Source organism: Panthera pardus, unplaced genomic scaffold (genome assembly GCF_024362965.1).
Source record: "Panthera pardus isolate Hobbes unplaced genomic scaffold, ASM2436296v1 HiC_scaffold_17, whole genome shotgun sequence".
Classification (NCBI taxonomy): Eukaryota; Metazoa; Chordata; class Mammalia; order Carnivora; family Felidae; genus Panthera; species Panthera pardus.
The window spans coordinates 23170104-23197988 of NW_026526732.1; the positions used below are offsets into that span (position 1 = coordinate 23170104).

General features: G+C 42.6%; 1 protein-coding gene across 5 annotated transcripts in view; it reads left to right on the forward strand.

Annotated features, from left to right (window-relative positions):
• The first annotated feature begins 3643 nt into the window (after positions 1 to 3643).
• Positions 3644 to 27885, forward strand: part of HIVEP2 (HIVEP zinc finger 2) — a 204923-nt gene continuing 180681 nt past the window's right edge. For 2 of the 5 annotated variants that reach the window (XM_019425109.2, XM_019425108.2), the window contains exon 1: positions 3644 to 4707. The gene's annotated coding sequence lies outside the window, so the exon portion shown is untranslated. Of the gene's footprint in view, positions 4708 to 4979; positions 5106 to 5184; positions 5436 to 27885 lie in introns of those variants that run through there. The other 3 variants (XM_053904423.1, XM_053904421.1, XM_053904422.1) reach the window with 3 other exon arrangements.

Genomic DNA, 27885 nt, shown 5'->3' on the forward strand with positions numbered 1-27885 from the left:
TCTTTTCCCACTGGGGTTGCAAAATGGGAAAAGGATAATCTGGGACTGCTACCACCATCCTGCAGAATGTTTGTCTGAAGAGCAAAATCAAGCAGAGGTAGGAAAAGCTGAGACAGGGAGAATTGACCAGGGTGAGATCATTTAAGCCCCAGGAGCAGGCTAAATTGCATTTAGCCTGGTTCTTCATTTCTAGTTGTGGGAGTCAATGAAGTCCCTTTCATTCATAAACTAGTGTGAGTTGAGGATTCAAACTTGTAACTGAGTTGTAACATGGACATGCCTGGTTCTGCAGCTTTATGTACCATGTGTCCTGATACTCCGTTCTCCTGCCTGGGTATATCAGTCTCCATGCTCTGTGGCAGGAAGGAAGGGTTGAGTTTTAGAATGCCTAAGCACAAACTGCATTATCTGCTAAAAATGCAGATTCCGAGGACCACAAAAATTCAAGTTTGGTGAGACTGGGTGGCAAAGGCCAGAAACCTGTCCCTTATCCAGGTTTTTCCTGAGTGGGAAAAGTCCTTAGAGTGACTTAGGAGGCTGTTATGTTCACTGGCTGTCACCTTCTGCTCCAGTCACACTGTTTCCCTTGAGGTCAACAAACATGCCAGACTTGCTCTGCTCGTAGAGCTTTATCTTCACTGTTCCTTCTACCTGAAAAGCTCTTTACTCCAGATACAGCTACGGCAAAACCGTTCCTTTTACTTACTGGCAGAAATGTCACTTTTGAGGAGTGACCTGTCCAATTCTGATCTCCCTATTTAATACAACAACGCAACACCCCTCACCCCACCCGTATCCCTTACCCTATTTTATAATTTTCCCCTGTAACTCTTTTTACCTTCCCTAGTTCTATAGCACTTACTTCTTGTTTATTTTCTATCTCCTTCCCCCTCCATCTCCCTTCCTCCCCACTTCAGGAAAGTGGGCATCTTTCATTTGTTCACTGAGGCATCCAAAGTATCTTCGGCACACAGTTGGCAAGCAATAAATATTTTTTGAGTGAAAGTGCTTTCAGTTCAAGGTGATTTCTGACTCTCAAAAAATGCCATAGTGCCATGTGGACATTCATTATTTTACTTTCTTAATACTTCTTAATCCAGATTGCCAGGATTTCTTTTCCTTTGAAATCGAGAAGCGGTAAGAAAAATAATGAGAAGAAAGTTCCTTCCTCATTGCTGATGCTGCATATGGGTGCCCAGTCTGGGTCACCTATACGCCACCGAGGCTCACTTTCCTTAGAGCTTCTAAGGGCCAAGTACACAGTTGATCGTTGCTGATTTAGACTCTGGAGGTCTTCTGGGAAGAGAAGCTTTTCTGTTACCACATCACACTTGCTTATAAGCAACTGAACAGACACGTTGCTGCATTAGCAGCTGGACATAGGGATGCATGTACTTAGAGACAGTGATTTTTTTTTTTTGTTTGTTTTACACATATTCACATATTCTGCTTCCACTCAACTCAGGCTACCTTCTTCTCAGAACCTGATGATTTTGGAACAAGGTAACAAGAACCCACGTTGGACTAAACATTAGCCTTAGTGGTGGGATCAGGTCATCAAAACTGATGTATATTTGCTTTTTAAAAAAAAAAAATATTTTAACTGCTCAATTAGCTGAGTACCTAATATTCACATTATGCCACTTAATCTAATGTTTTAAAGAGACATTTAAGCTTTCAACTAACATCCATTCTAGTGAAGCAAAATGCTGCCTGCTACTTTTCCTGCTCAGTTTCTGGAAGTTTGGGCAGCTGCTGCTGTGTGTGCTGAAGGGAAATTGGATTCTTAAAGAAACTGCTTAATCTTGTCTATTAAGCAATTAAATAAAATGGGCTCTCAGAGTGTGTAGCAGGCGGGTTTGGAAGTGAAAAAACATTTCGAAAATCATGTTTTGCGTTTAAAATGGATGTTTAAAAATGCAACGGCATACATTTAAGAGAAAATGATGATTTGGGGAGTTTTTATTAAGTGCTTCAAGTCAAGAAAGTCTGAATATTAAAGACTTATACAATGACAGGAGAAGCCGCTTTAGTGGAAGTAGGCCCTGAATTTAAATTAGATCAACCTAAAAGGACACAGTGAAATTTATTCCAAATCGTTCAGATTTTTCTCCTTTGAAAAAAATCCCCATCAAAAAGGGTATCGCCACTTTATTCTGCAGAGTTGTCCTTCAAAGCAGTGTCGCCACTGCACGGGGACCTCAGAAATACACTGATTATAGGTCGAAATGAAAAACAAAACAAACCAAAACCGAAACCAGCAGTGCTGTTGTCGAAGTCATTCAGGGGGCTGTCCTCCCTTTTAATGTATTCGTTTTTAATGAAAAGGGAAGGGAGTATTTGATATATCCTGACACTTGGTCCCTTTCCGCGAAATCGGAAACTTGAGACGCAAAACATTCCGCAGTTGTTGGTGAAATACCTGCCTTAAAAGCAGAACCACACTGAATGTCTTTGGCCCGGAATTCCAGAGACTAATTTCCACCCCTCCCACGGAGTCACCTGCTCAGGGGGAACCCCGGCCAGAAATCCGGGTCGCGCCAGGTCAAATCTTGCGCGTCTCTTGTTTACTCCGCCCGGGGCAGGGCGGCGGCGCGGCCGGGGGGGTGGGGAGGCCGCTCGGGCCCGCGGTGCCCGGGGCACTAGGCTCCGCTCAGCTCGGCGCGGGTGCTCGGGCGCCCAGGAGGGGCCGCGCGCGGTCCCGGCCGGGCGGGGGACCACCCGGAGGAGGCGCTCCCGGCGCCCGCCCGGCCCTGCCGCCACTCGCCGTGGCCTCCGGGGAACCTCCCCCGAGGGTGCACACGAGTCCACACACGCAGGGTAACGGCTCGAGGGAGCCCCGGAATCCCCCGGGTGTCGCTGGGCAGGGGAGGAAGCCCAGGGTCCCTGTCCCCACTCGCCTGGGATTCCCTCGTCCGTGGGCCCCGGTCTCCCCGCGCGGGCTGCGATTTCACTCGAGTCCCCTCTTGGGCGAGGGAAGCGCTCGGGTGGAGGCAGCGACTAGCCCCGGGTCCCAGCGCGGCCCACCGGGAAACTGGTAGCAATAACCCGCGCAGCTGCCCATGCGGGCTTGAATACCCCCGAGAGGGCGGGCCGCGTGTCCCAAGCGGGGTGCGCCTAGGGCGCCCCGGTGAGTGACCCCAGGGAAGGCATTTGGGGCATTTCGAACGCGTGAAAAGTTCGTGCTTCTGCAGGGGCGCGGAAAGTGCTAGTAAAACGCTTTGCAAAGCTCCAGAATGCAGCCGGGAGCTAGTCTGAGTTTTTTTTTCTTTTCTTTTTTTTTGACTGTAACAACCGTGAGGACGGGCGAGGGCGAGGGCGAGGAAGGGGATCAGAGGTACACGGACAAAGTCATAATGACAAAACTAATTATTATATAATTTTGCGATCAAGACAGGGAACGATTAGATTAAACGAGGAAATGGGGAAGATGGGGGGGGGGGGGGCTTCCACGTCCCTAAAGGAAATTCTCAGGCTCTTGGAGACGCCCAAGTTTTTTTTTTTGCATGACAAGTAGAGACTGGTTCTCGGGGGAGTTCCCCGATCCGAGCGAGCGGGAGCGCGGCCCTGGTCTTCCCGCCCCGAGCGGCCGCAGCGGGGCCAGGCCCTGCCCTCCCGGCCGCCTCCCTCCCCCGCCGCCCCGCCGCCCCGCGCGCCGCACATCCCTCTCCAGCTTGCCGACTCCAGACTGGTTTTTCTGGTTCAGCCTCCCTCCCTGGGACGCGCTGGGGGATCCGATGACGTCGCTGGCTGAGTCTCTCCCTCTTCCTCCCTCCTTCCCTCCGCCTCTCCCCCCGCCCGCCCTCGCCGCGCACTCCTCCTAGTAACTTCTGTTCGGGGAGGCGCTGCCAGGAATAACCCGGTGCGTCCACAGCCCGGGAGGGGAGGCGGCCGCTGCGGCTCCCGCACGCAGACTGCTTGCGGCCCGGGCCTCGCGCTCCCTCGCGAGCCCCGCGGCCCCTGCCCTGGGCCCATCTCCGTATAGTGTCAGAAAAATAAATAAAGGAAAGAGGAGCCTGGGCTGGCGGTCGGGATCTCTTCCCTCCCTCCGCGCCCGCCCTCCCTCTGTCCTTAAGGAAATGCTACCAGACACCCCCCACCAGACACGCTCAGCCTTGGCGAGGAGCGGCCGCCGCGGCAGCGAGAACAAGGGCACCAGGGGGGTTTCCTCCTCCTCCTCCTCCTCCTCTCCCTCCTCTTCCTCCTTCTCCTCTCCGTCCTCCTCCTCCTCCTTCTCAGCGGTGACTTTCCAGGTGAGCGGCCGCCGCTGCTGCGAGGATCCCCCTTGCCCGCTCGGGCTCGGGCCACCGCGTCGCGCCCTCCTCCCGCCCCTGTCACCCGGCGGCGGCCGGGAGCTGACAGCCGCCCGAGGGGCTCGCGGCCCGGAGGCGGGCAGCCGGCGGGAGGCGGGCTGGAGGTGAGAGGGTGGAGAGGAGGCGAGCGGGGCGCCGCCGAGCGCTGTCTCTCCCCGCCGGAGGAGGGTCTCCACAAAAACATCTTCGGGGACTGTGGCACAAGTCTTTGCCAAGTTGAGTCCTGGACCTTGAGGCTCCCCGGAGCCCGGAGCAACTTGGAGGGTCTCCTGGCTCGTTAACGATATTTCTACACGTCTCGACTTTGGGGTGCTGGGTGCAGCCTTGGGGCGCGCGGAGGGCGGACCGACCATTTGGGAGCGCAGAGCGGCGGGAATCTAGGTTCCTCGGCTCGGTAAGTGGCCTAGGCGCCGTGTTTTTCCTGCCTCCTTCAGCATTGGGAGCTTGTTTCACTTTATACTGAAATCGCCTCCGCCGGACTCGGTCGCGTCTCGCGGCGCGCGCCCCCAGCCCCTTCCCGGTGTGGCGAGGGTGAGGGTCGGAGGGGGCGGGGATGGGGGAGACCTCGTCCGGGTGGGGGGGTGGTCCGGCGCGTCGGGAAATGCGGGGAATACCCTGGCCGAGGATCTATGCAGATGAGGGGAGGCTGCTTTGCGTAATGTCCTGGGGGGAGGGGGCCGCGCGGGAGCGCTGGAGGCAGGAATGTGCCTGGTTACTAATGAGGGACGTGCACCGGCGCGCACCGCCGGGCCACCGCTGCGGCTGCCGCGGCCGCCGGCCGCCCGTCGTCAGGTAGCGGGGGAGGGGGCCGCGGGCGGGCGGCGGGCGCGCGGCGCGGGCCGGGGGCGGGCGGGCGGCGCGGGGGCCGGGCCGCCGGCCTGCGGCCGAGCGAGCGCGGCGAAGGCTGCTAGCTGTTGGCATTTCAGTGACTCCTTTCTCCTCCCGAGCGAGGAAGGAAGGAAGGAAGGAAGGAAGGAAGGAAGGAAGGAGAGAAGGAAGGAAACGAGGAAGGAGGGGACTGTCTCGATGGAAGGTTCAGGCGGAGGCGCCCTCGCCTTGCGGGTGCACCGGCCGCAGAGCGGCTCCCGGCGCGGCGGGCTGGCCGGGGGCGCGTGGAGACGGGTGGGGGCGGTTTGCATGCGTGTTCGTCTGTGCGTCTGCCCGGGGACCGGGAAGGGACATGTGTGTTTGGGTTCTGCACTGTGGGGAGCTGGGTCTGCGCCTTTATGTCTGTTCCCTGAAGTGGGTGGAACGTTGGCCCGTTCCGGGAATGTTCCATGACGTGGTGCAGCCACAGGAAGGGGGTTAACGAGGGGCTCTCTGCCGCGGCGGCTCTGCCGGCTGCTATCAAAGCAGATGTGCTGCTGCTCCTCCTCTCTCACCTCCCTTCACCCCTCCCCCGCCTTTGCATTCTGTGCGTCTGGTGTTGGTAGGGGCGAGACAGGAAAACACTGCTCAGTGTGGGGGTGTGTGTAGGGGGTGGGGGTGATGTATGTGTGGTGTCTGTCGTATTCGGTGGGGGAGACTCCAGATTAGCTCTGACACCCCAGCTGTTATCGCAGATCGGTGCGCTTTATACGCATGTGCCTCTCGCGTTCTGTCCCTCTTACATAACACATCCAGTGCAGCAGAGGACACGAGAAAATGCGACCCCCAACTCTCCGAGCCCAAATTGGGTGAGGGGGTAGAAGGTCATGAAGTGTCCCTTCGTGTTGTCCTTCAGGGACGTGGCTTCCAGTGGAAAAAGGGAGGAGGGGAAGGAGGGTTTTCTTCAAGTGGCTCCTCTCCTGACTTGAAAGCATCTAACTGGAAAAGGACGGCAGGAACTAGTCCTCTCTAATGGGAAAGCTTTTACAGGCTTCGCCGAGGGAAAGTGGGTACTTTAACCTCGGGAGTGCAGAGAAGACAGAGGGTCCTTAATAGACACTTAGAGCAGCCGAGCAATAATATGTGTGGGGTAGGGGGGCAGTGGGGATGGCTTTGAGGGGACGGGAGGACTAACCTGATAATAGGTTTCGCTGGAGGCCTTAGGACACCTGTAATGGCTTAGAATTCGCACAGGAAGCAGTGTGTGCAACTGACATTGCAAAAGCCTTATTCTCTGCACAGTTTCTTAGGCCTAAAATGAACATAAAAAGGCTTGTTTCCGGTACTTTCATTATAATGGAAAATTTGAACCGATTGTTCTCCTTCCTTTTTTGCCATTTTAAAAATAACTCAGTCTACCTCCAAATAAATATTGGTGCTCTCTCCCACCCCCAAAGGCTAGACCTTGATAATTCACAAGAGAACTGTGTTTTTCTAGCATACTCAGGGCTCTAGTCAAGGGCTATTGATTTTTCTCTTCAGTACAGTTGTTTCTTTTGTAGCGCATAATCAAGCCCAGAAATTACTTGAAATATTAATAAGATCCTTTTTAATTAAATTTGCAATGATCTGTCCTCCTGGAAAAGGCCATTTAACTTTATTAGAAACATTTCCTCCAGTGATAAAGTAATATTTGGTGATATTTGTCCTTGAGCAAACCAAGTTATTTTAAATATTTGCATATGTATGTACAGAGATGTATGTTACACATAGTATGTATGTATTTATTACATATATATTAGAATTTGCAGATGTCTTTTTCTTTTTTACCCTGTAAAAGTGCCCAAACAAGATTTTAACCAAGTAGATTGTGTAATGAGTAGATTGGGTTTGATTTTTAGGATATAGGCCAGATGGTTTATCAAGACAGAAATACCCTCTAGGTGATAGCATTTTCAAAGATGAAATTCCTGTGGAACACTAGGAAATCATGTTACCAGATGAGAAGTGTGCATTTTTATTTTGAGGTGAAAAGGATTTACCAACATCCACTAAATGATAGTGTGCTTTTCAAGTGTCATAATCCCTTTTGACCACTAGGTTTGAAATATGCAGTATATTTCTTATGTACAGAAAAATGTTACATGACAATGGTGAATCTTTTGAAAATTGTCTGAGTGTCTTGCTTTGAACATGGGTCAGGTATAAAACAAAATTCATTTGCTGGCATCTATATTTCTGTTACTATGATTGTGTTTTATGAGGTTGGTGTTTTTAGAGACTGCTTATATTTATGTTAACGGTGTTTATGATTAAATTGATGTGAAATTGATTTGGGGACAATTTGGGGGAGTGGTAGCATATTAATGATGGTACCAATTTAACATTTAACTGATTTTTAACATGTTAGATCCTTGTGGAGGTGTTTGGAAAAATTTCACTGAAGTAGGTAAGGCATTTCTATATTTCTATTAAACATGGGATATGAAGGTGAATTTACTCTATGTGTGTTATCACATAATGAAGTCATGTCATTTGACTTTATTGAAAGATTAGCCAGTGGAATATTTTGATTGATCGGGCTCTTTTTACACAAGATGTGTTTTCAAATGTTCTTGTTACTATGAAAACAAAACAGAGAGAACACGAATGCAGGCGTTCCCTGTGAAATAATGGTACGTGTGTCTGCTTGAGCTTTTGACACTTCGTCACTATTCAGAAAAATCAGGTTTTGTTTTTTTATGCTGATTCCATTTTAAAATGAGGATTTTTTCTTTTTTTAAGAATCTGCCTATTTTGAATTTTAAAGCAGGGTTTATTTCAACAGTAACAATGATAACATATAGTCTATTTGTGTTGGCTTTAGATTTTTCAGTTATCAGTAATTAGCTGAAGTTAATCTGAAAGCTTCAACATAGAAAAGTAGTTTTAAAGAGCTATAGAAAATGTTATTTGGCATGAGTGAAAAGCGTACTCCTTTAGAGTGTGGAAGCATTTAATTCCTGAGGTAGCAACTATTGTAATAAGGGAAAGGTGGTTAAGATCAACTGGATGGATAGTTTGGGATCCAACAGGTTGCTACTCACCTAAGTCTGTTCAAAATAAACACTGTTTTCAAATTTTGGTTCGTAGTCAGCATCAACAGGACTCTACTGGTCTGTGTAACAGTCCTGTAGGTGGAGAAATGGTTCACAATTTAAACCTTCACCTGAAAATTCCAATGCTGTGCTTCTAGTTAATGAATTTATAAATGAATTCACCATGAATCCATATTTTGGCTAAAACAGGGTATGTAAGTATTGCAGCTTTCTAAGTGATATAAAAAGGAACAGAGGAAGTCTGCTATCTCAACTCAATGGACTTCAGGTTTCATAAGGAACTTCACACTATTAGTGTGTGTAGGGTTGCTGTAACCACATAGGCAGAGACTTCATTTATCTTGAGTAAAACCTCAGTGAACATTCCAGTGAGGTTTCTCAATGCTTGAAGCTGTGAATGAAGATTGAGAGAAAATGGGAAAACCTTGTGAAAATAAGATTGTGATTATTTGAAGGAAATAATATACGTGATACAATTTTCCACTTGTTCCTGATACTTGATCACAACAACAAAAGCACTGCTTTCTATATGCTATTTATGGCATTGCTAACAAAAAGGAAGTTGTAAGTCAGTATTTGTAGCTGTGAGATGGCCCTAAGTAATTTGGACAAATATTTCAGCACTTCATCTATCATTGTGACATAACCAGTCTTCACGTATAAGAGGATAACACAGCATACTTGATCTGTACAATCTTTGGCTTCTGTGATGTTGATCCTGGCTACTAGCATCAAGAGAGACATAGAGCTATACTATCTTCAAGACTGAATTTAGAATAGAATCAGAACTGGTTAATAATTTGTGTCACTATTTTTCTGAGCCAAATATGTGCTAATCTTAACACATACTCATATTATTTGTCATTTGAGGTGTTAATTATGGCATTTGATCTATTCTACAAGTGTCCGTAACTGTAGATTTCCTATCTGCTTAAAATTTGAAGTCTGACTAGGTAGACATATTTGAAGACAGTGCTTTGGAGAGAAGAGATGAAAATGATGCTTGTGTGCCTGAAGACACAGGGCGGAGAGCAGGTGGGGTTTGACCTACTACTTCTGGGTCACATGGTGATTGGAGGTAAGGTCAGGAAGTACTCAGGGCTAGGCAACATTTTTGACTTGTCACTCACATATAATCTTAGCTCTTTCTTCAGAGTACTATGACAAGTGACCCAGTCATCATTGATCAATACAACTTATTCATCCGTTTATTCAACAAGTATTTATTATGGATTAGGCTTTTGGTAGACACCAAGGATATAATGATGATCCAGACCAAAAAAGGAGCTTCTAATCTAGTGGGCTTGACAGATATGAGGCATGAGGTGAGCCAATATAAATAAAGCCACATTAGTTGTGAGTGCTCTCGAAGAAACAGAAAGGAGCGTATCATAAGTGTATACACCTATTAATAAGTGTATGCACCTATTAATGAGTGTATAAAAATAAGCAGTATATCACCCTTGTCTGAAGAGGTAATATTTGAGCTGAGACTGAAGAATAAACTATGGTCAAGTGGAAAGAGGTGGAGAGAAAGAGTGTATTGTACAAAGAGGGAATAATGCAAATATCTTGAGATTGGGGGATGTACAGTGCTTTGAGGAATTGAAAGCAAGCCAGTGGGGCCGAGGGTACATAACTAGAGAAATGAGGCGAGGTGTGGCCAGATTACGTGGTCAGTACCACATGAATGATTATCTAACCTGGCATAAATGGGCACTGTCTTTGGAAAATCAGACCATATGACATACTATTGGCTATGTCAGAAGTAGATCATTGGAGAAAGAATTTTGGGGGGCAGGGTCTAGAAGTTGGAGGAGCCTTATGTATAACATGTGTCTCTTCACAAGTACTTCAACGTCAGTGGTCCTTGACCCCTGGAGGTTTGTTACGACTCCATGTGCTAACTTCGGTTTGAGGGGTTTAATTGTAGGTTAGCTTATTATTATTTGCAGGTAATTTTTCTAAGAATAAATAATTTAAATTAAAAAATACTTATTTGAGGATCAAGTTAACTGAATTGGTCAACACCATTGATTCACTTAATGAATAACTACCAGTTCCGAGGTCTTTCAAGGTTGTTGTTTGAAGAACCGATTCATCTTTAGAACCCTGCATAAGCTGGATCTATGTTTCTAAACAGCTAGTGAAACATTCAAGTCCCCAGATAATTTCTCTTCATGACTGCAAATACTGGAACCTTTGGGAAAATTTAGATCTTTTTTTTGTTTTTTCTTTTTTACCTTCTGTATGATTAAGGGTCAACGTAATACAAAAGAGTGGAAAAAGAGGTTAGTGAAAATAACATTCCTTTATGTAATCTTGGGCTCCTACTCCATTTTGTCAACTGTTATCACTTAATTAATTTGCTCCCTGTTTTAAAATTCATACAATATAGAAATTTCAATTTAGGTGGCAAAAACAGTCAGTTTATGGAAGTGGAGCTCCAAGCTTAGGCTGTGGAGTCAGACTGGGGGGGGGGGGCAGAATATGAGTAATTGAGAGGTAAGGGAATGATGATCCTTGACTTGAATTTTTACAATCTAGAGAAGACATATGGCTTGTTAAATAAACTTTACTAAAACGTACGAGCGAAAGTATAATATAAATGGAAGCATTTTTTTTTTTTCCATTTGCAAAGATTAGAGGGTCTTTGTGGGAGGAAGTAAATTTTGATCGGGGGCCTTGAAAGTTGAGTAGAATTTCAGTAAATCCTACTAAGAGGGAAGGGCGGGGCACATTGAATTTGATCTGGAGTGGTGGGACATTGTTGTGCCAAGGGAGAGGAAGAGTACGGCGAACCTGGAAAGGTCCATTGGTTCCAGACCATGTGGGCCATGAAGCCCTCCTGAGAAAGCTGGATTTCACCTAAGGTTTTTCAGCAGAGGAGTGATGCTATGATGTGTGGGTGTTCAGAAAGATTATAAACATCTAGGGGATGAATAGCTTGGTGGCAGGGTGGCCATTAAATTGGTATAAGGCCCCAAAAGACGTAATGAAGGTTGACACCACTGCATGACAGTGTGAACTCTTTTGTCTTGTTCATGGACATCTTAATAATAAATAACAAAAGTGATTAAGTATTTTGATAAACATGGTCAAATACGTACAGCAGATCGTCAGTCTGAGCTGTGTCTTCAGTATACAGTACTGCATTTTTAGTTTAACCTACTCTACAACTCTTTCCTTGGAACAGTCTTTATAAATAGTAATAGTGAAAGTTGGCCACCAAACAAACGATAACTGATAAAAATGGCTATACTTAAAATGATAACGCACTTATGTTTTTAGGTGTAAATATTTAAGGAATGGATAGATGATTCGTTTTGTGGCTCGTTAGAATACCGGTTTTTAATTGATACCCAGTTGTATCTAAATCATGACAATACTGGACGGATAGTGTAGGGCAGTGTATTTGGAAGGCGGTGTTTTTTGACAAAGATTTATCTGGTGGTTTCATTTTCTCTGAAAAAGAAAGCAGGAGATCAGCAAAGCTCTTGTTATTTGCATTGTGGCAGATTCACTTGATTTCTGAAGGCCAAGAAAAAGGTGGGACTTTTCAAACTGGGCGGTGGGGAAATGTCAGACACACCCTCGTTTGTATTTGCTTAGGGGGCCTTAGGCATGCATATATGTCCAGGTATGCATGTGTGCATGCATGCACATGTATACTAATCTTAGAAAATCGTATGTATTTAGTGAGAAAGAAAAATTTGATACTTAAAATACAAGCATGAATTTTCATCCTGATAGTTGCAGAAAGAATTTCTTTTAAAATGGAGATTAGGTCTAATTCCATATAAAGAAGATTATAGCAAAGGTAATTTAAATTGTAAGTAGCTTTGTTCACTAAAATGCTAGATTCATTTGAAACAGTGTTTTATTTCTTTTGGAAGCCAGACAACTAGTTTAATAGTGTACATATGAAACACTAATTTGGCTTGTTAATTGGATGCAATTAAGCTGAGGTTATTTTATACTGCTTAATTGTCTGAAAATTACACGTGTTGCCATGCCTGTGTAATGTGAGGCAAAAACTGGGACTATCGTGGAAGTAGAGGTGGAGGGACATAAGGTCTAGAAGTGTCTTTGCAATTAGCTTTCTGTAAAAACTTGGAAACAAGTCCTTTAAACTCTCTGGACTTCATTTGGAAACGAAAGGATTGGAACAGATGGGCTTCTAAAGCCTCTTCCAACTCATCATCTATCAGTTTATAAATTCTACTTTGTAGTTATAGAGAATGCAGTGTCATTATATTCTGTAATTATGGTATTACGAGGATGAACTAAACACTTTTATAAAATCAGCACAGTGCCAATTTAGCAAATCCGTTAGAAGGAAGGGCATTTAGGCTGAAGGAGCGCTTATTCTGTGCCAGGCTGCTCACCAGGCACTCTCCAGTGACAGCCGTGAGAAGATTTGGTATTATTACCTTCATGTTTACACTTAAGGGGATTGAGACTCAGAAAGGTTAAATGGTGTTTGCAGGGACAACTCTGATAGTCAGTAAGGAAGTATGATTTGAACTCAGGGTGTTAGGCTCCAGGCACAATTGGTCTTTTCACCATTTCACGCAGCAGCATAAGCAACAGTTAAACAGCAAAATTTTTGCAAAAATTAAAAAATTAAATTGCCAACCATTTTGATCACTTCGCACAGTGTTTAATCTTAGTAGTTTAGGCATACCCGTCAGTGTGATACACACTGTATGAAGGAGGTAGCCTTGGGGCTAAGAGCTTGGATTTAAAGTCTGACAGAACAGGGTAAATTCCAGCACCACCACCAGCTCTAGGGAATTTCGGAAGGTCAGTTAACCTCCTGCAGGTTACAAAATGAGGATGATAATATCTGCTTAAGGGTCATTGTGAAGTTTTTTAATGAGAATATGTGTACCTGTCTCACTGAGCACATAGTAAAACGTTAAATATCTGGCAGCTATGATTATTATTATGAAGAAATTACACCAAGGGTGCCTGGGTGGCTCAGTCGGTTAAATGTCCGACTTTGGCTCAGGGCATGATATCGTGGTTCGTGAGTTCGAGTCCCACGTCTGGCTGTGTGCTGACAGCTCGGAGCCTGGAGCCTGTTTCATATTCTGTGTCTCCCTCTCTCTTTCCCCCTCCACACTCCTGCTCTGTCTCTCAAAAATAAATAAAAACATTTAAAAAATTTGCAAAAAAATAAAAAAAGAAATTACACCAAAAGAAAAGAAAAACACAGGAGAACCTAATTTTGCTGTGACAGTAAAATGATCACTTTCACATTTTCAAGTGGTCTATTAAACTCTTGATGGAAATGGTTTAAGAAACGATGTCAAAATGCCCATGTTTCTCAGCAGTTAACAAATGAAAATATCAATTACAGTTTGGGGTATTTTTCATTCAGCTCAGACAGTGCTACACTAGTGAGGTGAACTAAATTCTCTGGTTCTTTGTGGATCATCCTTCTGGAGTTCTGTGGCCTAAAAATAGCCTCTAGGGCCAGAAATTACCCAACTTGAACTTCTACGTAAATCGCAAGAGCTGGAGAACCAGTGTTTACTCATGAGGCCTTGGGCTTGCTTAGGAGACACAACTGGAGTGTTCCCGGGACTGCTGACTTTTAAACAAACATTTATTAACTCAACAAAAATTTATTAAGCGCCTACCTGCTCTGGGAAAGGTGCTCTTCTAGACACTGGGGATTCATCAGTGAATAAAATAGCTAAAAAAAAAAAAAAAAAAAAAAAAAAATCCCTGTCCTCATGGCGTTTATATTCCAGTGGACTACTTTAGAAACTTTTCATGGCAAATTTAGTCATTGTACTACTTTCCAGTGTTTTTGGAAATCTCTACTTTCATATTGTGTCTCTCAACCCAGATAACAGTTAAAGAAGCATTGCAAGTCTTACTAAATCACTCATGAAAAAATCCCATTTATTATACCCATATCTGTATCTATATTTTTCATAGTAAGGTAGTTTTTGAAGACGTACTATTTATTACTATTTTTTGCATAACTAAATATAGCACTAGTTTTTTTTAAAAAAACCCTCTTTATGATTCAGCATTATGGCCTTTCCTAACTTGTAGAATCTAGTTCTGCTTACTTTTTCACAAGGAAGAGAAGAAAATGGTTTTTAAATGACACATTTTATTGTAAACTGCATTTATCAGATTGTTAAGGTGAAGAGATTACCACGGCTTTTATTTGGAATGTATATTTTTATTCTTATTTAAATGAAGTTTTCATTTTTTTTTTTACCGATTATTTTTATTGTCAAATTTCTAGTGGATTAGGATGGTTTATATTTTCACAAAAACGTGGAAACACAGGACACGGTGTATAGTAGGCAGGCAGTAGGGATTTGGTGAATGTGGAAAGTCCAAATTCTCAAGAAGCTTGTACTCTAAATGGTGAGAAAAGAGGTAAGATGGTGGTTGGGGGGGGGGGGTGGTCATCAGAACGAAAGGAGGGGTGATGTCTCCGTTAGTCTTTGCTCTGTAAGTTTTTCTTCAGCTCTATAAGGAGTCCCCTGGGAAGCACACCCAGCAATCACACTTCTCGTAGCACAGTCAGGGTCTTCTTGGTCTCTGCACTTCCCGTTTGATTTCACAACAGTTGCTCAGATCGAGCCATTTTGAGGCAATTTTTTTCCTACAGTTGGACTGGGAAGTTTATAGTTGACTGGGATTCTTCCCTATAGGACAGTTTTCTTTGGCCATATTTTGCTTACGGTGCTTTGAAAGGGAAGCTATTTGAAGGCAGTTACTGCTTGTGGGTGTGGAGTTTAAGGAAGAGTTGTTTCTTGGTCCTTCTGCTTGGATAAGTTTGGCATAAAGAGAATGTATTCCTTTACCCCATTACAGATCCTTGCCCTTGGAAACAAAGAAAAATGAAGGAGGGAAGGCTGGGGGAGAACCACTTTTCCAGTGATGAAATCTGCCTTTGCAACTCAGCAGGGCCCCGTGGGAGAGTCCTGATGGCTGGCCCCAACACTTTATGGACGAGTCATGGGGAGTTCAGCTTCTAATTATCCATGGAATAATTATCAAGCTTTATTTTTCTTTCTTCTCCTGAAGTTTACATTTTGAATAATCCCTGTTTCTCCAAGCGAGGGAAAAATCCAGGGTTATAAATATTCAATATATTTTCTTGTTACTCAATTTATTTGTCATATGTCAAAGTTTATGTTCGGAGAAATATGAGCTTTTTTGGTAAAATGAGGATTCTAAGTATCTTTGTGCCCTTGTTGTCAGGATGTGCTCATTAGAGCCTATCCCAGGGCCACAGAGGACACCAGAAAGGCTGATAGTAAACCCTGACCCCACGAGTTTATTGCTTGCCTCATTATTGATTTTCAGAATGATTCAGGCAAAGTGGCTGTACTTCTGTTATATTTCATTGTTTCTTCATCTGTAAAAATGAAGCATTGTTTATAGCACTGCCCTACCTCCTGGGAGCAGAGCAGGGTAACACAAGAGAATTGGAGTGGCTATTTTTAGGATGTGAAGCAATGCTAAGTTTTGAGAATAATTCAATTGTTGAAAAAAATCTGATACGCAGCAATACATTTGTGACAAGGGTTAGTAGAGTGTTCTTGAGATAATTGACTGCTATTGATGCAATTTATTATGGGCATATGTAATTGTTTTCAGAAAGATAATGGTTAGCAGCTCCACAGCTTGTTGTAATGTCCCCTGGAGCCTTTAAATTTTGCATAGGTCACTAATGCACATGTGGAACAAAATTTTGAGATAGCGATACCCACCTTCAAGCAGAAGAAAAGGAATCCAAAGACGTTTGTTTTTGAATTTGCAATCTGTTTACTTGTTCTGATGGCCTTAGTAATATTCGTGCTGAACTTAGTGCCCAGATTTAATCAAGTGTAGCTTTATAAATGGGCCAAGTGGCTGAGAATATTCAAAATGACCTTTTAAAATAAATCACCTGACAGTATAGGATATAGCAAATAATTGGACGCTAAGTGTGGAGATAGATTTTTTTTTTTTTAATGGACAGACTCCAGATTTGTTCAGTCCTTAGTTGATTTTGGCTATGTTTGGTGAGAGTTTACTGATGGCAAACCTAATGATGTCTCAAAGGGGTTACAATGGATATCAATAGCTGATCTGGAATTTATATTGTGAGGAAATTGTCCTGACAATTTGTCTTTCTTTTTTTATATTCTTGTGGGTTGGGTAGGACCAGGGCAATGAGAAGCAAACAGAAGACACTTTGAAATTAGTAACAATAGCCTGCTGTGATTATATTAACCCTCCTCATAGCTGGAAAAGCAAACAATGTCTAATGGCATAGCTAACATTTGTGATTTCCTTTACACCAACAGGTTTTGGTTTGAATTTCATAAGAAACTTTTACAATATACTGCCCAGTTGTGTAAATCAAACTACTGCTTTTGTGTTTCACATGTTAAGTATTTCTAAGAATATGAGGCAGGGCGAAGGAGAGGGATGTAGAAATGGGATTCTGAGGGTCTTTAGAATATGCAAATGGCTAACTTCCTCATTCAGTGTCAGCTTTGCTGGTGCTTTTTTCCGGATGGGTCAGACCTTAATTTTGAGCAGGTTGCACCTTCAGTACCGGTTTAGCATTTAGTGAGAAGTTTTACTTCTTCCTGTCCCTCTGTGGTTCTGCACGTGACACCTTGTTTAGGGCATCTCTTAAAAGTGTCTGATTTAAATTATGATGGTTAATTCACACGGGAGTAGGATCTGATGTATTGATTTGTCAAATGATGACGGGACACTTTGCAACGTGAAGTCTTTCGTAGAATTTCAAGATTAGATAAGAGCACTGGAGGCATCATTTAATCCCTAACTGAGCGAGCAGAAATCACTCAGGACAGATCACCAAGGACTGCTTGCATTCAACCTCTACCTAAACACCTTTTCTTTTCTTAGGGAGGCAGATTCCTCTCCTGGACGCTTCAGTTTATCAGCAGTTTGGCCCTCTGCAGCTATCCAAGTTTCCTCATTGACTTGCAGGACATTCCTACAATTATTTAAAGATAGTGATCATGTTCCCTTTAGTATTCTTTTATCCAGGCTAAATATTCCTAGTTCGTTCACCTAGCCCTCTTATTATGTCGTTTTCATTTGTTTTATTAATTTCTTTAGGGATCAGGTCGTTCATGTCTGAGATGTACTCTGTCTAGGCTATTGCTGGTTATAAATCCTCAAAAGCAAATTGCTTATCGCCAGTTGTTCGTCAGAATATAGCCTCTTATTAACTGGGTAAAAACATTTTATGGGGCTAAACATGCTTGCTGAGACTTTTACAGCTGAAACAGGGTTGGGATGTGTAATAACGTAATACAAATCTATTTTCAGAAATAAAAGTATTGAGATTCCGGCATGTGTGAAATTCATGGGAATATAAAATACAATAGAGATAGACATAGAATATAAAATATAAAGAAGAGTTTTACTATCCTCATAGTCAGAACTTTTATAATCTATACTAAGCAAAAGGACTATGCCTGCAAAGGAAACTGTAATTAAAAGAAGCAGGTTAAAGGGCTCAGTCGGTTGAGTGCCCAACTCTTGATTTAGGCTCAGATCGTGATCCCAGGGTTGTGGTATCGAGCCCCGGCTCAGGTCCCTGGCTGAGGAGAGCTGGGAATGTTTAATGGGGGAAGAGGATGCTTTAGATAGGCCTTGATTTAGATAGGCATCAGCGTGGGAAAGTGTCAGGAGTATTTTCACAGAAGCGTCTGATTTGAGGGCAACATAAAATGCATATTAAGTGAATGTTGGTGAAAAAGTTAGAGTGCCTAAGTACATTGTCCAAGAACTTGTGCTTCAGCTTAAAGACTTTGCACCTAGTCACGATAAGTAATGGTGGGCATACGCACACTGCAACACATTGAGAGGCGGGTCACTGATTTTGGCAGTTTCATAACTAAAAACACGATGAAATGAAATGAAGCGTAAAAAAATGTGTAAACGTTTTTTTTTTTTTTTGCAGAAAAATCTATCTCATGTGCATTTTGAGTGAGATCTATTGGTTTTGTACTAGCATATCATTATTATTTTGTCCAAGAGGCTCAGTAATCTTCAGGGTGATGGCTTTAATCGTAAAGGTAAAGCAAGTGTATTGTTGGGGACATTTTGTTGTAGTCACACCAGTGCCAGTCATTCGTACCTTTTCTACTTCCTACTCTTTGGCCGTATAAATGACATGCCAAGCCGACAGTAAGTTCAGCTCAAATGGTTGCCATTTTATGATAAAGTAAATTAGTCTTCTCTTCAATTTATATTTTCTATTAATAAAAAACAGAGATATAGAATGTTGGGACGCACTTCTATGCAGGTGTAGGACTTGTAAGACTGTCACCTGTATAGTACCTGGTAGTAGGCAGTGAGTTTTGTTGCATCTTCATAACAATTTTGAAAAACTTTTTACTTTAGGTCTGGACTGCCTTTAATGTCTATGAGAAAATGCTCTCCTTTTAATTCGCCTACACAGACTGCTTACTAATCTACATAATGAATAGTCAAGAAGGTGATGGATCAGTGCATATTTCACGGAACAAGGGGTCCTATACACAGCAGTGGTATATATGAGATGATATATTAGATAAGAGTCATATAATTATATGTTACTAAAACAAAAGTTACCGTTTCCTGAGTGGGCACTTTGATTTTGGAACTCTTCTTTTAACCACTGTGGAAAGTAGCTTATTTTAGATTTAGCTGTAGTCCCACTGTTAGTCTCTGGAGAAGTACACAGGACTGTGTGAGGGACTAGAGAGAACACAAGAATACTGTAGTGAAATACAGTCACTTCTACAGTTCATTAAATTTTAATTACACTTTAATGCATGTGGGAACACTGGTGTTTCAATAACACACTTGATTATAGGCTGTCTGAGCACTTACTACTATTTGGACTTTATTGAGGGCCTATTCTGAAATAGTAAATACAGATGGAGGCTGAAAAAGCGGGTGTGCTCTTAAAACACGTAAGGACTATGTAACATATTTCTATTTGAAGAACACACTGACTTTTACTTCAAGCCTGAAAAGTATGAGGTGATGATGTCTCATCTGGTTATTGTCTAGAAGAGGAAATGAATAGTTCTTGAACCACCTGTAGTTCCTGGCCTTTTCCCAGGGACAGGTGCTGTGTTTTGTGTAGTTGTCCAGCCTTGAGGGGGTCAAGGCACTGATGATTTGCACTGAGGGTCACATAATAGAAAGAAGGTTGTAATTTTGGGGGTAGTGTGTAGGAAAAATAAAATCATGGGGCTTAGAAAATACTGAAGTTTGAAAAGGTCTTATAGGAACCAAAGACTGTGGAGCATGTAGTTATGTAGCTTTTTCACGAAAGGTTCATTCATTCCTGTGAGTGAGTGTGTGTGTGTGTGTGTGTGTGTGTGTGTGTGTGTGTGTGTGTAATGTAGTTGTCTCCTCATTCCTGTACCTTCCTGTTCTTTCAGTGAGCTACAATTTTTGTTTCACTCTGCTTCACACATTTAATGTTGGGCTGGGCTTTGATTTGGGACGGTACTGGCTCTAGAGGAACAATGCAGTCCTACAGTGTCTAATGAAAAAAGGATGTGGAGCTGAGAAGAACATCCCAGTGATTTTGTCATTGCATTTCTTGGGAGCCAGTTTTCTGGAAACACAACAAATGATTGGTGAATGCTCATTGGAGAAGAATAATCCTCAATATTGGGTATTATGAGAGAAGAATAAAAACTTGATATGCCCTGAATATTTTTAGAGGTGCCAGTTGGTGAGACCAGTGAGCTTCTTCCAGTCAAGTGATGTCAAAGACTGTTCGGGGTCTGAGACAATGTGGAGGTTCTTGTGGCAGAGAACTTGGGTCTCAGAAACACAGAGACCCAAAGAAGGACTGCAACAATTCACAATTACTCTCAAATTGTAGCCACGCATCTAAATGAAAACAATCCTGAATCAAATAATGAGTTTTAAAAGAACGAACGTGGAAAAATGCAAGTGTTAATTCTTTTCATCGAATGAAATGATACTGTATTTTGTGAGGCTGGAATTATGCACTCTTATAGTATATTTTAAAGCACAAAATTGGACCATTTTGTTTCGAAGGAGAAAATATAAAATACATTATCCTCTAAACCGTTGGCCTTACAGTTTTATGAGATAAAAGAGATGCATTTGAAAATAGCACCAGGACCTGAAGAATTCGCAGTTAATTATTTAGGTTTATACTTTCAATTATGTATTTTTTTCACAAGTTGATTTTTTTAAAGCTATCATACTGGTTTTTTTTTTATCCTCTGTCTCTACTAAATTTATGGGAATACTGATTTCATTTAGTCTGTAATTAGGATTGTAAAACAGGATAACTTTTAGTCATCTCTCTTTGTTCTTTCCAAGTGCCATCATCAGCAGTTAAGTGTTAACTAGAGAGCATGAACTTCAAATAAAATTTTCGGTGACCTTGAATGGTATTTGGGTTGTCACTTACAGCTTGTGTAGTGTTAATTATATGCTATTGACAGATGATTTGAAGGAATAAGTGAAAGTATGTTCTAATCAAAAACATGAGAATCACTGCAGAGATTTAATGGATAAAAAGGTGATTGATATGAGGGGGGAGAAAAGGCAAGTAAAAAATGTTGATGTGAGACCACCCAGGAGACAGACGACCACTGCAGTACGTCCTAGGATTGGACACATTGGAATCACTTTTTTTTTTTTTAATTTTTTAATGTTTATTTATTTTTTGAGAGAGAGAGAGAGAGAGAGAGTGAGTGGGGGAAGGGCTGAGAGAGAGAGAGAGAGAGAGAGAGAGACAGAAACCGAAGCAGGCTCCAGGCTCTGAGCTCTGAGCTGTCAGCACAGAGCCTGATGCGGGGCTGGAACCCACAAGGTGTGAGATCATGACCTGAGCCGAAGTTGGAGGCTCAACCGACTGAGCCACCCAGGCGCCCCTGGAATCACTTTTATGATCAAGAATCTTTTGGTACAGTTTGGTCAGGGAAGTCGTTTAAATGTTACTGTATTCAAATTAAGTAGATAATATAAGGTAGAGATGAGGAGATGGTTATTTTGTGGGCTCCCCAGCACTCATGAACTGAGGCATGGGCTACCAAGCTAATCCAGAGCCTCCTATGAAGGACAGAAGGGTGGTCTGAATTTGGAGTTAGGAGTATGGAAATAGGAAGGGTTTGTGATTCCTTTTCAACAAGATTGAAAGGAGCCCATCTAAGTTCCATACACCTATGCCAGTCCTGTGTTCTTTGAGCCTATTTCTTGATAAAATGGGGATAGGAATATATGGAAATAAGTGGTAAACTCTAATAAGCGATGAAAGCTTAAAATATTGTGTGTAAAATATTTAACTGTGTTATTCAAATGTTTGGAAAATAAGACAACATAAGAAGTACTCAGGGGCTTTGGAGCACTTGAAGTGGTAGCCAAGCTTACCTGTAATATTGCCCTTAGGTAGTACATGGCAGGGTAGGACAACTAACATTTATTAAAGTGTAGTCTTTTATGCATGTTTAAAATATATTAAAAAGTTAAGTGACGTTTTGAAATTGTAACTTCTTTATCAAGGAAGGGTAGAACTGGATGATGAACTCCATGAAAGCATAAAGATGATCTCTTTGCAATTAAAAAATTTTTTTTTAATGTTCATTTATTTTTGAGAGACAGAGCATGAGCAGGGGAAGGGCAGAGAGAGAGGGAGACACAGAATCTGAAACAGGCTCCAGGCTCTGAGCTGTCAGCACAGACCCTGATGCAAGGCTCAGACCCATGAACCTCAAGATCATGCATGACCTGAGCCTAAGTCAGATGCTTAACCTACTGAGCCACCCAGGTGCCCCCTTTTTTTTTTTTTGTAATTCTTAAGATTCACTTACTTGTGAATCCATAGGATACAATGCAGTGTGCATTTTAAATATCATGATACTTAGCCTAAATGTAGTTTTTAGAGTTCAGGCGTCTGGGTGGCTCAGTTGATTCAGTGTCAACTTCGGCTCAGGTCATGGTCTCCTGGTTTGTGTGTTCGAGCCCGGCAACAGGCTCTGTGCTAACAGCTCGGAGCCTGGAGCCTGTTCTGTGTCTCCCTCTCTCTCTGTTCCTCCCCTGCTCACACTCTATCTCTCAAAAATAAATAAAGATTAAAAAAAAGTAGAGTTCATTTTTGGGAGCAGTTTTCGGTTCACAGCAAAATTGAGCAGAACAATGATTTCCCATATCTCCCTGCATTCTGTACCCCCTCTCATTCACAGTCTCCCCCCTACTATAAACATATAAAAATCTTGCACCAGAGTGGTACAGCTGATGGATCTAAATCATTATCACCTAAAGCCATAGTTTATACTTGGTGAAGCCCTAAATATTTTAATTCCATGTCCTGACATGAAACATGGCTTACTTCAAATGTTAGAGATGTTGGCACAATAGAACATTTGTAACATTGATTCACCATGAGAAGATGCCTTATAGTCTTCCTTTTAAACTTTATTAACATTGAGCCACTGTTTCTCTGGAATTACACGTTTATAATCTGGTTTATGTTTTCAAACCAGATGGAAGGCTGGAAATTTAGGATAAAAGAAACTTTAAAAACCATTGTTTTTATTGAGTAATTTCAATTTTAAAACATTCTGGCCCAAAGTTTTGGATGCTATTAAAGTGAAGTACAAGATTAAAAGATTTGTAAGAGACTCTGATTTTTTTTTTTATATTAGGCATTTGAGATATAACAAATTAAGGACCTAATAAAAGGACTTTATATGTTGTGCAGCTGGTGTTTTAACAATGAGAACACATAGAATATGCTTTTAGAAACGTCTAAGCAGTGTCTTCTTGCCTCCTTTGACCTCACTGGAGCTATGCAGCGTAGAAATGTTCTCTTTCCTCTCTTCTGACAGTTATTTAAGGAATCCGCAATTATGAGAGAGAAAAGGAAGAGAAAACATAATCTCAGCAACAACCCTGAAATGATCTTCGCTTTTGATTATTTAAAAATAATCCTAGTGGGGGGGGGAAGGGTCCCCTTTGGGGAAATTACGTTGAAAAGCTAAGAAACTTGTGCAAGGAAAGGGCGTCCTCTGAGCACCTGGAAACTACGCGTCTTCCCCGGCAGTCTGGGAAACGAACGGGAACCCGGAGGCCAGCCCGCCGTGACCTGCGCGCCGCGCCGGAGCCGCCAGGCTGGAGGCGCTCCGGGAGGAAGAGCGACTCCCCTCGCTGCGAAGGCGGGCGCTGCTCCCCGAGGCCCCGCCGCGTCCCGGCCCCTGCGCCGGGCAGGGCGGGCGCCGGGGCGCCGGGAGCCCTCCCAGGACCGGGGAGCCCCGGCCGCCTCGCCCTCGTCCGCCGTGCCCGGCCCGCCCTGGAAGGGGCTGAACTTTGGCCCCCGGTCGGCTGACACCCGAGGGAGTGTGAATGCAATGACGTCTCCGCTCGGTTCAGCTGCACAACAGGAAATGCTCTCGGCCTCCCCCCCTTCCTGCCCGGAGAAAGTGGGGCTCCTTTTTCCCGGCGGCCGCCGCTGCTCCGGCGGAGACCTACTTTAGGGGCCGCCTGCTCCCGGTCGGGGGGCGGGGGGGGGGGTGGCGGCGAGGACTGGCGCCGGGGACAGGGACCTCGAGGAGGAGGATGCACTTGCTTTGCAAAGGCTCACTTTACCGAGCTTGCAGGGGGACTCCACTGCAAAGACGGGGAGGTCGGGTGACCGCCGGCCCTGGGAGTCCACATCACGTGTATAGTAGAGGGAACACCCGGTCAGGTGGGCCAAAAGCCTTGGCGGGCTCCCGAAATCGGGACCGAATAGTGCTGAATAATGCAGACCACAGAGGGCCTGAGCCGGCTTCTCATCGCCTTGATAGAATGTGCAATCCTTCTTTTCAAAAAGCCCAGACAGGAAGCCTTCTGTTTAACCTCCTTCTAACTGTCACCTCTTACTTTGTTGTGGCAACAAAGGTATGAATGTTTAGTGTAAAGGACAAACATCAGGCCATTGTATACTTCAGACAGAATCATTATAAGAAAATGGTCTCCGTACTCATGATTTTAATCTTTGTTATTTAGGTAGTGAATCTTGTGTAAATACACAGTAACGATTTTGTCAATTTGAGAACGGTACTATAGCCCAGGATTCACTGTCCTTAAGTTACAGATGGATTTTTACTATTTTCCTACATTTTTGTTTTTATTTTTTGCTACACATACGCTTACAGAATTGAAGCCAAGCAAGTAAATCTAGATTAAAAGGTGTTTTAATTTGCACGAATGATCTTTCAGTTTAGAAAAGACGTTTAGTAGTAACAATCTGTAGTTTAGTAACATAGATCTTGCATGCTTCATATATTTGCCAGCATGCTAGAAAGAGTAGTATCAGCTGGGCGGTCGTCATTGTGATTACTTCTCCGGTTGACCTCATGAATAGGCTTTGTAATGGTACATTGTTCTTTTGGACACACAGCCCAAATGCCAGAGTTCACGGGGAGGTCTACTAAGGTTTCTTGTATAAAAGACTTGACAGTGAAGAGATTTAAAAGATGAAAATATCACTTAGTAGCTCATGGTAAATCTAGAAAATCATTTTACATTGAAACAGACACTGTTTACATGTTTAAGTTAAACTGAGTCATAGAGCTGATCACTGATTTTAAGCTTTTATAATTGTTGCCTAAATATTTTTCTTAAAAAATAATAAAGTTCCCATGGAATCGCTAGGTGTGCGTATAGTACAATATCATTTCCCTTGGGATGCTTTCAACTGACTTAGGCAATGGCGTTAAAGATTAGTTGAGTACATTTGGAGGAAGAGCTATAGATTTAAAAACTGTATCTTAAAAAAATTTTTTTTAATGTTTATTTATTTTTGACAGAGAGAGAGAGAGACAGAGCATGAGCGGGGGAGGGGCAGACAGAGAGGGAGACACAGAATCCAAAGCAGGCTCCAGGCTCTGACTGTCAGCACAGAGCCCAACGTGGGACTCAAACTCACGGACTGTGAGATCATGACCTGAGCCGAAGTCGGACGCTCAACCGACTGAGCCACCCAAGCGCCCCTAAAAACTGTATCTTTTTAAAGATAACTTTATCCTTATAGAATTTAACACAAAGATTTTCTCTTTTTATTACCCAAGTCTCTCAAGTTGTGATTGTTAGCACTCTTATTTTGTTATGAAACGCACAAAAATATTTATACAGATATTCTCAGTGGCCCATTAAAGCAAATAAAGTTAGAAGTTAAGAACAGAGGGGAAGTTGTGGCTCCTTGAGCTATGCCAAGGAGAGCAGAACTCCGTTATAGTACCCTCTCAATGGTTACATGGATTTAAGAGGCAGATGGGGTGGTGTGAGTGGAAAAGTTTCACAAAACTGGAAAGCACTGTGCGAGCGCAAGGTCATTTTTTTTTTTTTTAATTTTTAAAAATTTTGTTTTATGATTCTCTTTTCCCCTTCTCTTTCCCTATAGTAACATTATACAGAGGGTGTATCTGATGTGACCAGGAAAACTGTTAATGTAGATGTTGGTTTATATCCTTTGTGGCCAGATTATAGTTGGACCCTCTGCACCATGTTTATTTGCTCTATAATAAGATTTCACAGCTTTTAAACCCAGCTTGTCCATTTATAGTAGTGGTATTATGAAAGTATTTATTTAGCAGTATTAATCTAAGGATCAATTACTCCAACTCTGTATTAACAATAATCCTTAGTTTTTATGCATCGTCTTGTTGGAGGTACTAAGTAGCATCCTTAGGCATATTAGTTTAAATCTCATAACAACTAGGAGATTAGCAGGCTGTTTTATGAAAGTCACTGTGTGTGGGGTTCTTATAAACTGTACATAGAATCTGAATTTCCTTAACATTAACCCAAACCCAATACCTCGTCTGTAATAGTGGTCCAAATATATACAATTTGATTCACACATGAGTTAGAAATAGATCTGCTTTGGGGATATATTCTACTTTGTATGCTGTGGAAGAATTTTGTGCCTTTATAGTGACCAAAACTGTGGCTCTGACTACGGGAGGTAAAAGAATATCTTCTACTTCTCAGCTAAGAAGATTGTGTTTCTTGAAGGAAAATCCTAGAATTAATGCAGTCCTCCATTATATTTTGGAATCATAATTTGAAATGTCTTAAAAAGCATTTTTAAAAAATTGGTTGACTACTGTCTGCCTGTCCCGACGAACTACACAAGCCAGGGCAGAGTTTGTCTTGTTCCCACTGAATCCCCAGTGCCTAGAACAGTGCTCCTCCGGGAGCAGATGCCCAGTGGACAGGGGCTAAATGAAGAAATTAAGATACCACTATCTCTCATGTTTCAGAACCTATTTCATATTCCTGGGCCATAATTTCCAGAATCCTCTTTTTGCTAAGTAGTTTAAATTCAGCAATCATGGGACATTATTTGATTTTTCAGTGGAATGTAAGCATATAGAAGGTACACCATACGCATGTCATAAGTTGAAAAATACTGAAAAAAAAAAGAATGATATATAGCAATATTGCTGTCCTGGGACTTTCTTTACTATTCTAATTACTTGCAACCCTCCTTTTTCATATAAGGAGAGAAGTTTTTGAAAAAGCTTATCGACCTATTGGTTTACAAAAGAAGACATTGAACAAAGCTGAAGAATAGCTCACTTGAATTTGGGTCATTTTTACTAGCACTTAACTCAAGGGTTTAATAGCAGTTTGAGATCCAAAGAGGCTTTGAGCTCTTAAACATAATTTGTATTGGACCATTCGTTACCTAATGGGAGCTTCGATGCTGCATTTGAACCGGTCTATAAATTGGGATTGTGGATTAAAAGGCCATGGCTGTACTTCTCGTGCCTAGAATGGTGCCCCGAATAAAGTCTAGGGACTCTACATGGTCAGCTTCCTGGGTGAGCATGTGACCTGTGTGTCTTGTGAGGCCTGAGTCTGGTTTAATGCTCTATTGCCACTGTCTTGAAATTCTTAATTTTTGAACAAGGGTTCCTGGATTTTGGTTTGCACTGGGATCTGTAAATTAGGTAGCCAATGTTGGTGCTCGGTGAACATTTGTGACAAAATGAGGGACTTGACTATATGATTTAGAGACTTAGATTTTACTCCAGAAAACATTGGTTTGATCATGAGCCTTCGTTTCCCTGTCTCTCTGAGGCATAATAAGATGAAAAACAGACGGTTTGGAGTCTGTCTAATAAAGTATCTCAGCTAGACTATTATTGGAACTGAATGCGAATGGCCTTAAGAAAAAGGCCTGTGTAAGGTGTTCAGTGTAAACTTTTGGTTGGGTAAGGCTAAGAAAAAATGCTGATAGAATCTCGAAGATTTGAAGCTAACTTAATGGCAAATATAGTGAGTAGCATTAACTCCCTTCTTTATATTCTCAGTTATATTTTGGTTCATATTTGTTTAACTATTAACTCTTATATATTTAACTATTAAATATTTCTCCCTGTTGTCAATGATATAATTATTCACTACCGATTTATTGATAATGGTGTGTTAGCTATTTGGTCGGATTTATATTAAAACGTATTTGTTTTCTGGAAAATATGAATAAATGTATAAAATAATGGGGGCAAGTATACAGTAGTGACCCCAGGAATTTGCTGGGGTCATCTGGTCTTTCCTTTGCCTCCAGAGGCAAGTCATTCTTTTAAAAATCTTTACTTAAGGCTCTCCAGGGATGTAAATTTCATAACTGT